Here is a 12,599-nt window from a genome sequence, read left to right on the forward strand (position 1 = left end):
GGTTAATCTGGCCCGGAGTTGTCCTTAAAGAAATCAATGACTTAGTCTGCTGTTGAAATGTCCTGGGAATACCCCCTCCAGTACAACAGAATAGAGTGACCCCCAAACAATCCATCTGGACATTTAGACAGAGCCTAGTACATTCTAGACATACTTTTGAGAGTTAAGTGCTGTATGGTTTCTCATGCAGTACAAATACAATCAATAATCAGTCTCAGCACTTTGATGGAAAGAGATCTTGGGAACCTGGGGCACAACAGTTATCAGGTTTGTTGGCTGTGTTTGATACCTTTGAATTGCAACCTAGTGATATTGGGAAAACTAAGAATTATTTTGCAGTGCAGAACATACAATACAAAGGAAAATATAGAAATACAGTGTTACTTGCCTTTGTATATATACTGTGGTTGGGGAAGTAGTTTTATTCCTATACCTGTATATGTATTACTGTAAAAGTCTTTATGTATATTTTTGTGTGTATGGATTGGATTTGGTGCACTCTTTTGTGTATCATTTTATTTTTGAGATTAGGATTGGTTTTCATGTTTCTAAATGTTTTATTGAAAATTCTGTTTGTGATGTAAAAGAAAAAAAGAAACAATTGACAAAAAATCATAGCCAAAGGGAGGGAAATAATACTGTCTCCAGCCAAATCACACAGACTGCAAAGAGGCCCTAGATTGTCAGATCTGTAACAGGAAGGATACAAAAGTAATTTATTGGCAAAAACAAAACAAAAAGGAAAGGAAAAATCACTATGGGAGGGTATCTCTATGTACAAATGAAGAGATACAGTTTCAATCTGTCAAAAATATTTTAAGGTGGGACTAAAGACTTTGGGCAGAGTTGAAAACTTCAAGCAGTTTATCAGAGAACAAACGCACAAAGTTAACTTTGCTTCTTTGTTGACACTTCATATTTTCGCTTATCAGTATTTGAATAAGCATGATGTCATTCTGGATTTAGCAAGGCCAGTCTTTGATTTTGGAGTTCTGTGTCCAGTTTGCTCCCAACCTATAGCCAGGTCCTTAACCTCTGCGTATTCACAATTCCCTCCACCCAGTCCCTCCAGCCCCAAGATTAACCCTAGTGAAAACCTTATCCATAGTGAAAAAACCCAGCCACAAACCTATGGCTAACAAAAGCCCACAAACTGGTCCCAAAGATACACCTAAACTGGCCCCAACTATGACCTTAGCTAGCACATGCTTGCAATCCTGCATCAACTCAAAACCTAATCCAAAATTCACTGACAAACATCATCTTAGATCTTATTTATAGAATGGTTCGTTTCAAAGGAATTTGAATTTGCTTTTCCTCATTGACTTTAGTACTGTACACAGATAAAGACTAAGGGTGCTCAGATCTTCTTCCCATTTTATCCAAGCTGTTCAAGACAGGGAGAAAGGAGAGATGTTGGATAAATGGCTCTGGTTTTGGCCCATATCTTATGGGAAATGTTGGAGTCGTTTAGTACGATCTGACTCTCATTTCATCTGAAGTTTGGGAGTTTTGAGGAAGTGGCTGTCTCTGTACACTGTGTTATTGGGTATACTAGTATTTCCCAACCAGAGTGACTGAAGCGCCCAAGGTAGCCCACTTCTGTCACTGTCATCAGTGAGTTTTTGCTTTTCTTCCTACCAAAGGTCCTGCCACTTGTGCCTGAAATCTTTGAGTGTATGCAGTGAAGCTAAGGCTGTTACATTTCAAAATTGCATTTTTTATTCCCACAGGAAAATTAAGCTCAGATCCAGCATTTGCTTTTCAGTGAGGTGAAGTCAGGGCCTGCTTTTTTATCCAGCTTTCCAGCCAGATTGTCATGAAGCACATGGACATCTTAATGATTGGTCCTGTGGCTCAAACTGCTCTGCCCTTACTGGCTCCCGCTAACCATTAATAAAACTGCCTTCATACGAGCTAGACATTAACCAAAGATGTTCCAAAATAGTTTTATTACTATGTTAGATCTATATTTATTTACTAAAAGCAGATTATTTTATAATTTTATGTGCATTGTACATAGAAAGTACACAATGGCTGATTCTTCTGATAACCATTGATATTTATGAGTGATGAAAGGATGGGTTGTGTGAAGACACTTTCCAGTGTCCCCATCATAGTTAGGACATTCATAACATTACACTGTAAATATTCATATTATTTAAGTAAATGACTACATGCCTTATTACACATAAATACCAGGGAAGTTGATTCCACAGGTATCCTTGATATTTACCAGTCTGTTTTAGGTGTGATCCTCATGTGGAGATAACTTTGTTGTCTATGGTTTGGTCAATGTTCTAGCAATGGGCACTGGCAAAGTGTTTGTTCCGGTTTTACTTACTGTAAGAGCTGAGTTTGATAATGAGATTTAATTGGTTTGGTTGTGAGAGTGAATGGAGCAACCTTCATGTTGGTAAATTCTTTTTTCTCTGAAAGTTCCCAAAAGGTAGTAGCAAATGTTTACTTTTCCATCCCAAGAACTTGTATACACATGTTCTTGCAGGGTTTCATTCTATCACCCCTCTTGTTCAATGTGCATGGACAGCCATTGAGAAGACAACAAAGCCCTGTGGTCTGCAAAGCTATCAATATGAAGACCCAGGGCTATCTTACTTTTTCATGAATGCAAGTGCTAGTGTCTCTGCTTAGAGAACAGAATTTTGTTCCCATGGGAAATTACAACATTTTGAAATTTGTTTTCCGTTTAATCAAAACAAAAAGTCAAAATAGAATAGAAATTCTGGAATAAATAATTAATTTGGAAACAATAAAATGTTTTGTTTCAATAATATTGAGACTTTTGTAAACAATGTCAAAACAGTATAATATAATATAAACTATTAAATGTAATATATAATATTAAAATAAGAGATCTATATAATAAGATTCCAGGATTGTTATTCTGGGTGTTACTCTGAAACCTAGAACGTCTGACTCATTGTGGAAGAATGGAAACAGCTACAAGTATGGCTGAGAGCTCTTTTTTTTAAAATACCACCAGGTTCAATCATCATGGGGATTCACGGTAAGTTACTGTCCAATTTTTAAGTTCCCAGTCATTTTCAGCTTTTTTATACTTTATGACTTACTCTTGAATTACACTCGGCTTCCATGTAGTATACAATAATGGGTTCCCCCAGTGTGCCACCTGGAACTGGGGTACCACTGAGCCCACCTGGGCTCTCTTTATACTGTACTGCTGTGACAGGCTCTAAAGCCTCCTCCAGCATACATACAGGTAGGGACACACCCAGCTGCAGCTACACAGAGATGCTGAGATCAGCTCTGCTCAGGAAGGCTTAGCTAAGGAACTACCCAGTTACTCAAGTGCACACACCACTTTGGAGGGTAAACCCAAAATTTAGAGGGTAAACCTAAAATATTTGATTTCAAGGTGTTCCTTATGCTCTACAAAGTCTTAAATGGATGGGAACCAGTCATTCAGAGATTGCTTTGCTTCCACTCCGTGTTCTGCATTTCTGGTTACAGTCTACTAAACCGATTTTGCAGTCAGGTTTTAAAATTCAGCTCTGGAGGAGCAGAGGCCGAGCTTTCTCTGTGGAGCACCCACACCTCTGGAATTCACTCTCTGTGGCAGTCCATCACCTCAGGCTTTGGCAGCTCCCAGAAGCAGGCAAGACTTTTTTTTTGTTTAGCCAGGTGTGCAATAAGCCAAGGAGACTGTCCTTGAAGTAGGAGGATATTTTAATTCTGATAAAATTTGTGTGTGTCAAGCCAAGCCAGCTGTTAACTGCACGTGGGAAAATATGCACCTGGAATTTCTGTGCACAGTGCCCGGACTGTGTGTTTGGAAATGCACTGATGGCACAATCAGGTGTATAACTGGCCATTTGCAATTACAGCTTCCACGCAGGGGCAATATGCATGTGCAAGTGTGACCATCCAATCCATACTATATTCAATAGCAATCCTAGTTTGAAATCTTGTCAGAGAAGGGGATTCTGCAGGAAGGGTAAAAGAAGATTGGACCCAGGAGACTAGCCTGGCTGTTGAAAGAAGAGGAAGATACTGCATGGGGCGAAAGGGGAAGAGAGACAGATCTCCTGATCTGAGGAAAGAGTGGAGTGGGGTGTAGCATGTAGTTGTGGGGAGGGTCCCTGGTCCTGTGGAGGTGGAGGGAAAGGGGATACACATGCGGGTGGTGGGGAAGGACCCCGGTCCGGTGGTGGTGGTAGAGGGAGGGGGATATATATGGGCGTGGTGGGGAGGGTCCCTGGTCCTGTGGTGGTGGAGGGAGAGGGGATACACATGCGGGTGGTGGGGAAGGACCCCGGTCCGGTGGTGGTGGTAGAGGGAGGGGGATATATATGGGGGTGGTGGGGAAGGTCCCTGGTCCTGTGGTGGTGGAGGGAGAGGGGATACACATGGGGGTGGTGGGGAAGGTCCCTGGTCCTGTGGTGGTGGAGGGAGAGGGGATACACATGGGGGTGGTGGGGAGGGTCCCTGGTCCTGTGGTGGTGGAGGGAGAGGGGATACACATGGGGGTGGTGGGGAAGGTCCCTGGTCCGGTGGTGGTGGAGGGAGGGGGATGCTGCCTGGGGCTCGAAGGAGCAGGGAGGCTGGAGGTGGGCTAGACCCCAAATACTAGGACCCCCTGGACTTCTCGGAGCATCCTCTCCCTGCCCGAACTACGAGTCCCAGCGTGCTCAGCACTCGGCGCTGGGATTGAGGTTGCGCAGCCGCCGAGCTGGGGAGTGACCTGCCTGTTGACAGCGCTGTTTTGGGGAGGGCTGGCTCCGCGGCTCGGGCAGACGGACTGACGGCTGGCTGCACACCCGGTGACAGGCAGGCAGAGACCTTGCAGAGGGGTAAGCCCGCGATCCCTTGCCCAGTGCCGCGGGCACGCTGCCTCCCCCTCCCGGGCAGGGATGCATCTCCGCCAGCCTCCCGCAGAGACACACAGGCACCGGTGCGGTCCATCTCCGCGCGCTCTGCCCGGCGGAGCCTCTGCCCTTTCCGCATCCCCGGAGAAGCAGTGCCCCGGCTGCCGCGCGGCGTAGGAGGGGTCTTGCAGCGCCCTGAGCTGCACGCAGCCAGCTGGGTGGTGCTGCCTCTTAGGATGCTCTAGTTGAGCACCAGCTGCGGCTGGAGGAGACTGCATGGGTGTGATTGCCACCGACCGGCTCGGCTGATTGCATTGCGGGAGAGAGAGGGAGAGGGAGAGGGAGAGTGCTGTGTGTGTGTGAGAGAGAGATGTTCGGCAGGGATGAAAAGGGAGCGGTGGTCGGATTGTACAATTAAAAGGACCTTGCAGGGACTCCTACCTTAGTGTAATTGCCGCCCTGCATCGTGGAGTGGTGTCAAACCCTTTTCAGACATTCCTTCTGCCTGGAGCAGAGCTACAATCCCGCCTGCATGTGCTGAAAGCAACATGCTTAGTTCCCTGGTGTGTTAATGGTGGAGCGGTCGGTTTGGTACAATGAACATTGCAATGTCTTGTTTTTAAACTCCATCCCCAATCCCCTGCAAATACACTTTCACAATATAATGTAATGCTTTCAAATTAGAGTGACTGATTTAAAGTGTTGATTTAAAAAAAATTAAAGTTCAAATCAGTCTGCGGAATGTCTGTCCTTTAAAAATATAGGCAGAATAAGTAATAATTTATTTTTAAAGGGTAATTTTAAAAATAAAAATATATTTAAATTTCCTCCCTGCATGTATCCCAGGTACTAAGTGCATTACAAAACTTAGAGCAAACAATGTTAAAATATGAAAACATGGTGAAGTTTTTTTAAATAAGTGAGAATATATCTGCCTTTCCTTGATGCTCATATTCCTTTTATACATAAAATCAGACTGATATACTGTCTTTAGATCTGGTCTCTTGGCTTTGAACAATTAAGAATATGTGATTTAAGGACAGGACTCAGTAATGTGATATTAGTTTAATGATATTTCTAAGTGTTTGATGAAGGAATGTTTTCCTCTGCCTTGGACTATTCTCATCATTATCTGTGACTCTCCTGTATTTCTGCTATCTCCTTTTTGAGATATGATGACCAGGAAAATGAACAAGTGATTGAGGTTGGAGTGTACCACTAATTTAGATAATGGCATTATAATATTTTCAATATTATTCTCCACCTATTTGCATCCTAACAGGCATTTGCTTTTTTGATTGCTGCTGCACATTGACTAGAGGTCTCCATTGGTTTGTTCACAGTGAGGCTCAGGTCTTTTTCTGAATTGTTACAGTTAATTAAGGAGCCAGTAAGGTATGTGCGAGTAGTTCAAATAATTCCTTTCACTGTGAATGACGTGCTTTTGCCAACATTAATTGCATCTGCTATCATGATGTCCATTCACCTAACTTGGCCAGGTCCCTCCCCAGAGTCCTCTGAAAATGCTGCCACCTATTTGCTCAATTCCTTTTCCAGAACATCATTTTTCATTTTCAACATTTTACAGTTCTCAGCAGGCAAACTCTGTGGACCTTTGCTTACTTACCTTTGCAAGTTGTTTGCAGAAATTGTAAACAAGTATGGAGTAAGATTTATTTTCACCTGGTTCCATGTTTCTCTGTGTCTGGTGATCCTCCTGACTTGAGGCTGAGGTGGCTTGGCAGGGTCTTGGGCTGAATGGCATCAGGTAGCTACCCTCATCAAATACAATTGCATATGCTGGGGCTGTGATGGAGGTTAACTGGTACTCTTCATCCAGTACACACAGCATGCCTCCGCCTGTGAAGCAATGTGATCATAGGTTCTGTTTAATGTGGAGTTTGATCTACATTAGTTTGTAAAAGACAAATTATACTGGGATATTTGTTCATCCATCTTTACTATAATTATCTCAGGCGGCAGCTGGATCCAGAGGTCTGACAATCATAATTATAAGGCAGGGGAATCTGGGGATGGGCACGGGCAAACAAGCAGCACTCTTTAGATAGCTATGGTCAGTGAGAATAGAACAATAATTATAATATTATCATGATACATTTTTCATATTAACGTTACTGACATGGACAAAAATCAATAGTCTTGTCTGTTCCAGGACCTGCCATCTCTGTTATAAAATTTAAAAGTACTCTGTATATTTCAATGCAGAGCTCCTCATGCTATTTATTGCTGTAGTTATCAAGTTGTACACATCACAGATGGTTTCTATTCACTGGTTAGCAGCTAAAATGCACAAAACCACATACAGTAACTTCTTGCTTAATGTGGTAGTTATGTTCCTGAAAAATGAAACTTTAAGCGAAATGATGTTAAGCGAATCCAATTTCCCCATAAGAATTAACGTAAATAGGGGGGATTAGGTTCCAGAGAAATGTTTTTTTCCAGACAATACATATACACACTTATACACAGTATAAATTTTAAACAAACAATTTAATACTGTACACAGCAATGATGATTGTGAAGCTTGGTTGAGATGGTGGAGTCAGAGGGTGGGATATTTCTCAGGGGATGCCTTACTGCTAAATTATGATCCAGCACTCGGCTGAGCCCTCAAGGGTTAACACATTGTTATTAATGTAGCCTCACACTCTACAAGGCAGCATGAATGGAGGAGGAGACACAGCATGGCAGAAAGAGTGTGTGTGTGAGAGAGAGAGAGAGAGAGACACACACATGCATTTCCCCTTTAAGTACGCTGACCCCACTCTAAGTACGCTGCCTTTTTAACTAGATCAGCAAGTTGAGACAGCAGCTGTTGCCCGGAAGCTCCCTCCTTTCTGAGCACTGTGGTGTGGTGTAGTGAGCCCCGAGCCCCCTCTCTGTGGAGATAAGGTACAGGAGCTGGGGAGAGGGAGGGGGGAAAGGTGTGGGACGCCCTGACTTTAGCACCCCTCGTCCCCTCCCCCTCGCACATCAAGCAGGAGGCTCCTGGGAGCAGCTCCAAGGCAGAGGGCAGGAGTAGCACATGGCAGGGGGGAGGGGCAGCTGAACTACCCAGCAATTGATAGCTTGCTGCCTGGCTGCGCAGAAGGAACTTAGGGGAGCTGATGTGGGGCTGCCGGCCCACCCTAGTTCCAAACTAGCTCCAGTGGCTGCACTTCTTGCAAGCAGTGGAAAAAGAAGGCAGCTGCCAAACAACGTTATAAGGGAGCATTGCGCAACTTTAAACGAGCCTGTTCCCTAATTGATCAGCAATGTAACAACGAAACAAAATGTTAACCGTTAACTGAGGAGTTACTGTAATGAGAAGTGAGCTATAGCTCACGAAAGCTTATGCTCAAATAAATTTATTAGTCTCCAAGGTGCCACAAGTACTCCTTTTCTTTTTGTGGATACAGACTCACACGGCTGCTACTCTGAAACCTGTAATGAGAAAGGAAAGCACAGGGGAGACACAATAACTTTTTTTTTTTTTAAGGAGTGATCTGATAATTACCTTTATCGATGATCACTTTTCTGCTGACAACAATGTATAGTTATAGCCCAGCCTTTAGTTCAGGATCTGTTCACCTTCTCAGCTTGAGAAACATCTTGCTGAATGAGTAGGTCCATTGAAATTACTGAGGCTACTCAAGGAACAAGGTACTACTCAATGAGAGGAAGGGTAATCCAATGGGTAGGGTGTTCTCCTCGGACTTGGAAGACCTGTTCCCTGCTCTGCCACAAACTGCCTGTGTGACTGCAAAAGAGAGATTATAGCACTTCTCTACATCAAAATTGCAAGAATAAATACACTGAAGAATGTGAGGTGCTATTTAAGTGCTATGGTAATCAGGACCATATAAGTGTGATAGATAGATAGATAAGAGGAGCAGAATCTGGCTCTGAATTTTTTGACAATTCTTGTTTAAAAAGCTGTTAATATCTATTGTCCATGTTAGCCTTGCATTTCAGGTAAGTGTGATCACATATAATTCTTTTTACAACACAGTTGGAATTTGGAAGATAGATAACTGGACACCAGAGCTTTTCTTCTATGGATCACAGGTACTTCAGTGATAAGTGTGGTATAAGAAACTGTATAGAATAGACTAGAATAGTTCAAATCTAGTGCGGACTGGCACTGAATGACTGAAAGGTCTTAGCATCTTATAGCTGGCATTACCATGTTTGGTGGCCCATGTGAAGCAAGGGATGGCTTTAGTCCAGTTGCTATGGAACAGGCATTCACATCATAAAAGCCGCCATCACAGGTGACACTCTGAGTCGTTCCTCAGGGCTGTGCATGATCAAGCTTGATGAAATTAGTGACAGTGGCTCCAGGACTCATGTTTTTGTGTTTTAGTCTGTTCTGATTTCTCTGTGGTATTTCTAAGAGCCAGGCTGTACGTAACAAGGTAGGTGGGGTAGAGAGAGACAGTTGCAGGGGCTGTACAGTGGCAGCCCGGCCTTGCTGTCGTGCATCTGCCGACACAACATTCCATCGTCCCCCTCCCCCCTTTATGGGACGGGGTAAGAACACGGGGGGGGGGGGGGGAAGGCAGCCTGCCCAAAGCAAGTTAATAGTGTTCCAGCGCTTCCTTCACTCTAGCAAGCAGGAGCAGCAGCGTAGGGATGCACAGAACCTGGCCCTGCTTCCATGAAAGTCTGTGAAAAGCATGGGAGCTTTGCCATTCCCTTCAATGCCCTCTGCACGTCTCTGCCCCTGCCTGCACACAGCAGGGAGGGACGCAGCCCTGCAGCAAACATTATTTTTCTGCTCTTTACAACAGTCACAGCTACATTGGCTGCAGTGCTGCCCCGGTGTTGTGTGCATGTTTACTATGGGAGGTACAGCAGGGCTGGTTTTTCCAGGTCACCCTGGAAGCCAGGCCTTTGCTCCTCCAGCAGGGTTCCTGTGAAAGTAGGAACCTGCAAGTGAAACTGACTCCATAACTAGTCCTAGCCTAAACCCACAGAGCTTTCAGTAGGGGAGCAGATTACCATGAAGAATGACATGGGTTTTCCAAATTCTTTCCCTTTCAATAGTTGATTGATGCTGCATGATCCCAACCACTCCAGGCTGAAGGGAGTGAAGAGTAGCACGTGCATGCGCCGTCCGGAGAAGGGTGTGGTGCTCTCCAGCAGGCCGGGATAGCGTGGGTTCATCATCACCTTCAGTTTCTGCAGGGAAGTGTTTGCAGCCACTGTCGTGAGTCTGTTGTGTCTCCTCCCTCCTGCGTCCATCTGTGCTGCCTTGTAGAGCTTGAGGCTACATTGACAACACTGTGTTAACTCTTGAGGGTTCAGCCCAGTGCTAGTTCATCATTTAGCAGCAAGGGATTCCCTGGGAAATATCCCACCTGATCTCAACACGTTGCTTTAGGAGACGTTCATAAGCAGATCTGCAGAGAATCCTCTGATGAGTAACTGCAGGGAGATTTGGGGAAAGGGGAGCTGCTGCTAACGTGTGTGAGCAAGAAACTGAAGGGACTCAAGAAGCTGACATAGGACATTGTTCCAGTGACCCTGTGCAAGTCTGTTTTAAATGTAATGGTGGAGGGCTCGTTGTAATTGTACTGTAGAGTATCACCCAGCATCATGAGTCAAAAACGCCGAGCAAGTCATAGTGGAGTACCTAGTGGTAGCAGTACTACTAGCAGTAAGAAAACCAGGAAAACCATTAGTTTGGGTACTAAATTAGACGTTTTAAGGCATTTTGATGCAGGTGAGCGTGCGGTAGACATTGGCATCACTCTAGGTCTTACTCCGACCACTGTGAGAACAATTCGGAGTAATGCCGACAAGATCAGGGCTAGTGCTCGGTGTGTAACACCGCTTAGTGCTACTAAAATAAGTCGATCAAGAAGTAGTTTGATGGAAAACATGGAGCGTCTTCTCTCAGTGTGGATAGAGGACCAAAACCAGCGGAACATACCTCTAAGTTTGCCTGTGATACAAGCTAAGGCAAAAAGTTTGTATGACAAATTAAAGAGAGACCAAGGTGAAGGATCACAGACAGAGATGTTCATGGCAAGTCGGGGATGGTTTGATCGGTTCAAGAAGCGCTTCCACCTGCACAACATGAAGATGTCCAGTGAGGTGGCTAGTGCCGATCCTGCAGCAGCTAAAAAATTCCCCGACTATCTCAAGAAAATAATTGAGGAATGTGGCTATTCACCAAAGCAAGTCTTCAATGTCAATGAAACGAGCCTCTACTGGAAAAAGATGCCTGAACGGACTTACATTTCCCGAGAGGAGAAGACAGCGCCTGGATTTAAAGCAGCGAAAGACCGCCTAACTTTGCTTTTAGGTGGTAATGCTGCCGGAGACATGAAGATGAAACCGCTGACTGTATACCAATTCGAAACACCACGAGCTCTCAAGGGACTTTCAAAGGAACACCTTCCGGTCATTTGGAGATCCAATAAGAAGGCATGGATAACTGGAGCTATTTTTTCAGAATGGCTGACTCTTTATGCCATCCCTGCATGGAAGGAATATTGTGCCAAGGAAAATCTTGATTTCAAGATTTTATTACTTATTGATAACGCACCAGCTCATCCAGTCAACCTGGACTACCTGTGCGAAAACGTCAAAGTTGTCTTTCTGCCACCGAACACCACATCACTCATCCAACCCATGGACCAAGGAGCCATTGCTGCCTTTAAGGCATATTACTTACGCCGTACTTTCGACCAGCTCATCAGAGGCACTGATGGAGAAGGCAAGCCTACAATTCGGCAATTTTGGCGTGACTACAACATCCTCAAGTGCATCAATAACATCGGTGAGTCCTGGGCTGAAGTTACTCAGGCATGCATGAACGGTGTGTGGTGGAAGTTGTGGCCTGAATGTGTCAATGATTTAAAAGGATTTAAAGATGTTGTTCCCGCTATGAAGAAAGATATTCTCGGCTTGGCCAAGAAAGCGGGTTTTGATGAGGTGGAAGAAGCCGACGTTACACAGCTTCTGCAGTCACACAGAGAAGAGCTAACCAATGAAGATCTGATGCAACTAGACATGATGAGAGCAGTGGAAGACGAGGGCCAAGAAGTAAAAGAAGAACCAACCCATCGAAATTTGACTGCCAAACGGCTTTCTGAAGCTTTCCAAATGATTGAAGCTGGCTTGCAAATCCTTAGTGATGACGATCCTGACAGGGAACGCAGCTCCAAAGTTATTAGGGGAGTTGGTCATCTAATGACTTGCTATAAAGAAATTTACCAAGAAAAAAAAAGGAAAGCAAAACAACCATCTCTAGATATGTTTTTTCGAGTTGTGACGGTTAAGGAAGAACAGCAAGAGGAGCAGCCGGACGATCCACGCTCTTCCACCTCTGACTTCACCACCTCAACCAAGCTTAACAATCATCATTGCTGAGTACAGTATTAAATTGTTTGTTTAAAACTTATACCTGCATTAAATTGTTTGTTTAAATTTTTTTAAAACTTATACGGTATATGTATATAATGTCTTTTGTCTGGCAAAAAAAATTTCCCTGGAACATAATTACATTAATTTTTATGGGGAAAATGGATTTGCTTAACATCATTTTGCTTAACGTCGCATTTTTCAAGAACATAACTCCAACGTTAAGCAAGGAGTTACTGTATAATCATATGATTACCATGCCCTGCTAAATACAACATTAAATATTATGGAATACATGATGCAGCTCTTCTCTGTTTTACATTTTCTTAATCAGTATGTCTAAGCTGATTTTATATTTTAAATGTACTCTTAAGCCTT

General features: G+C 43.9%; 1 protein-coding gene across 3 annotated transcripts in view; it reads left to right on the forward strand.

Annotated features, from left to right (window-relative positions):
* The first annotated feature begins 4,688 nt into the window (after positions 1–4,688).
* The window catches only part of LOC125643517 (tropomodulin-2), a 72,459-nt gene continuing 64,548 nt past the window's right edge, over positions 4,689–12,599 (forward strand). For 2 of the 3 annotated variants that reach the window (XM_075133084.1, XM_075133087.1), the window contains exon 1: positions 4,689–4,832. The gene's annotated coding sequence lies outside the window, so the exon portion shown is untranslated. The remainder of the gene's footprint in view (positions 4,833–12,599) is intronic. The other variant, XM_075133085.1, reaches the window with a different exon arrangement.

The sequence above is a fragment of the Caretta caretta genome, chromosome 10, assembly GCF_965140235.1.
Source record: "Caretta caretta isolate rCarCar2 chromosome 10, rCarCar1.hap1, whole genome shotgun sequence".
NCBI classification, from domain to species: Eukaryota; Metazoa; Chordata; order Testudines; family Cheloniidae; genus Caretta; species Caretta caretta.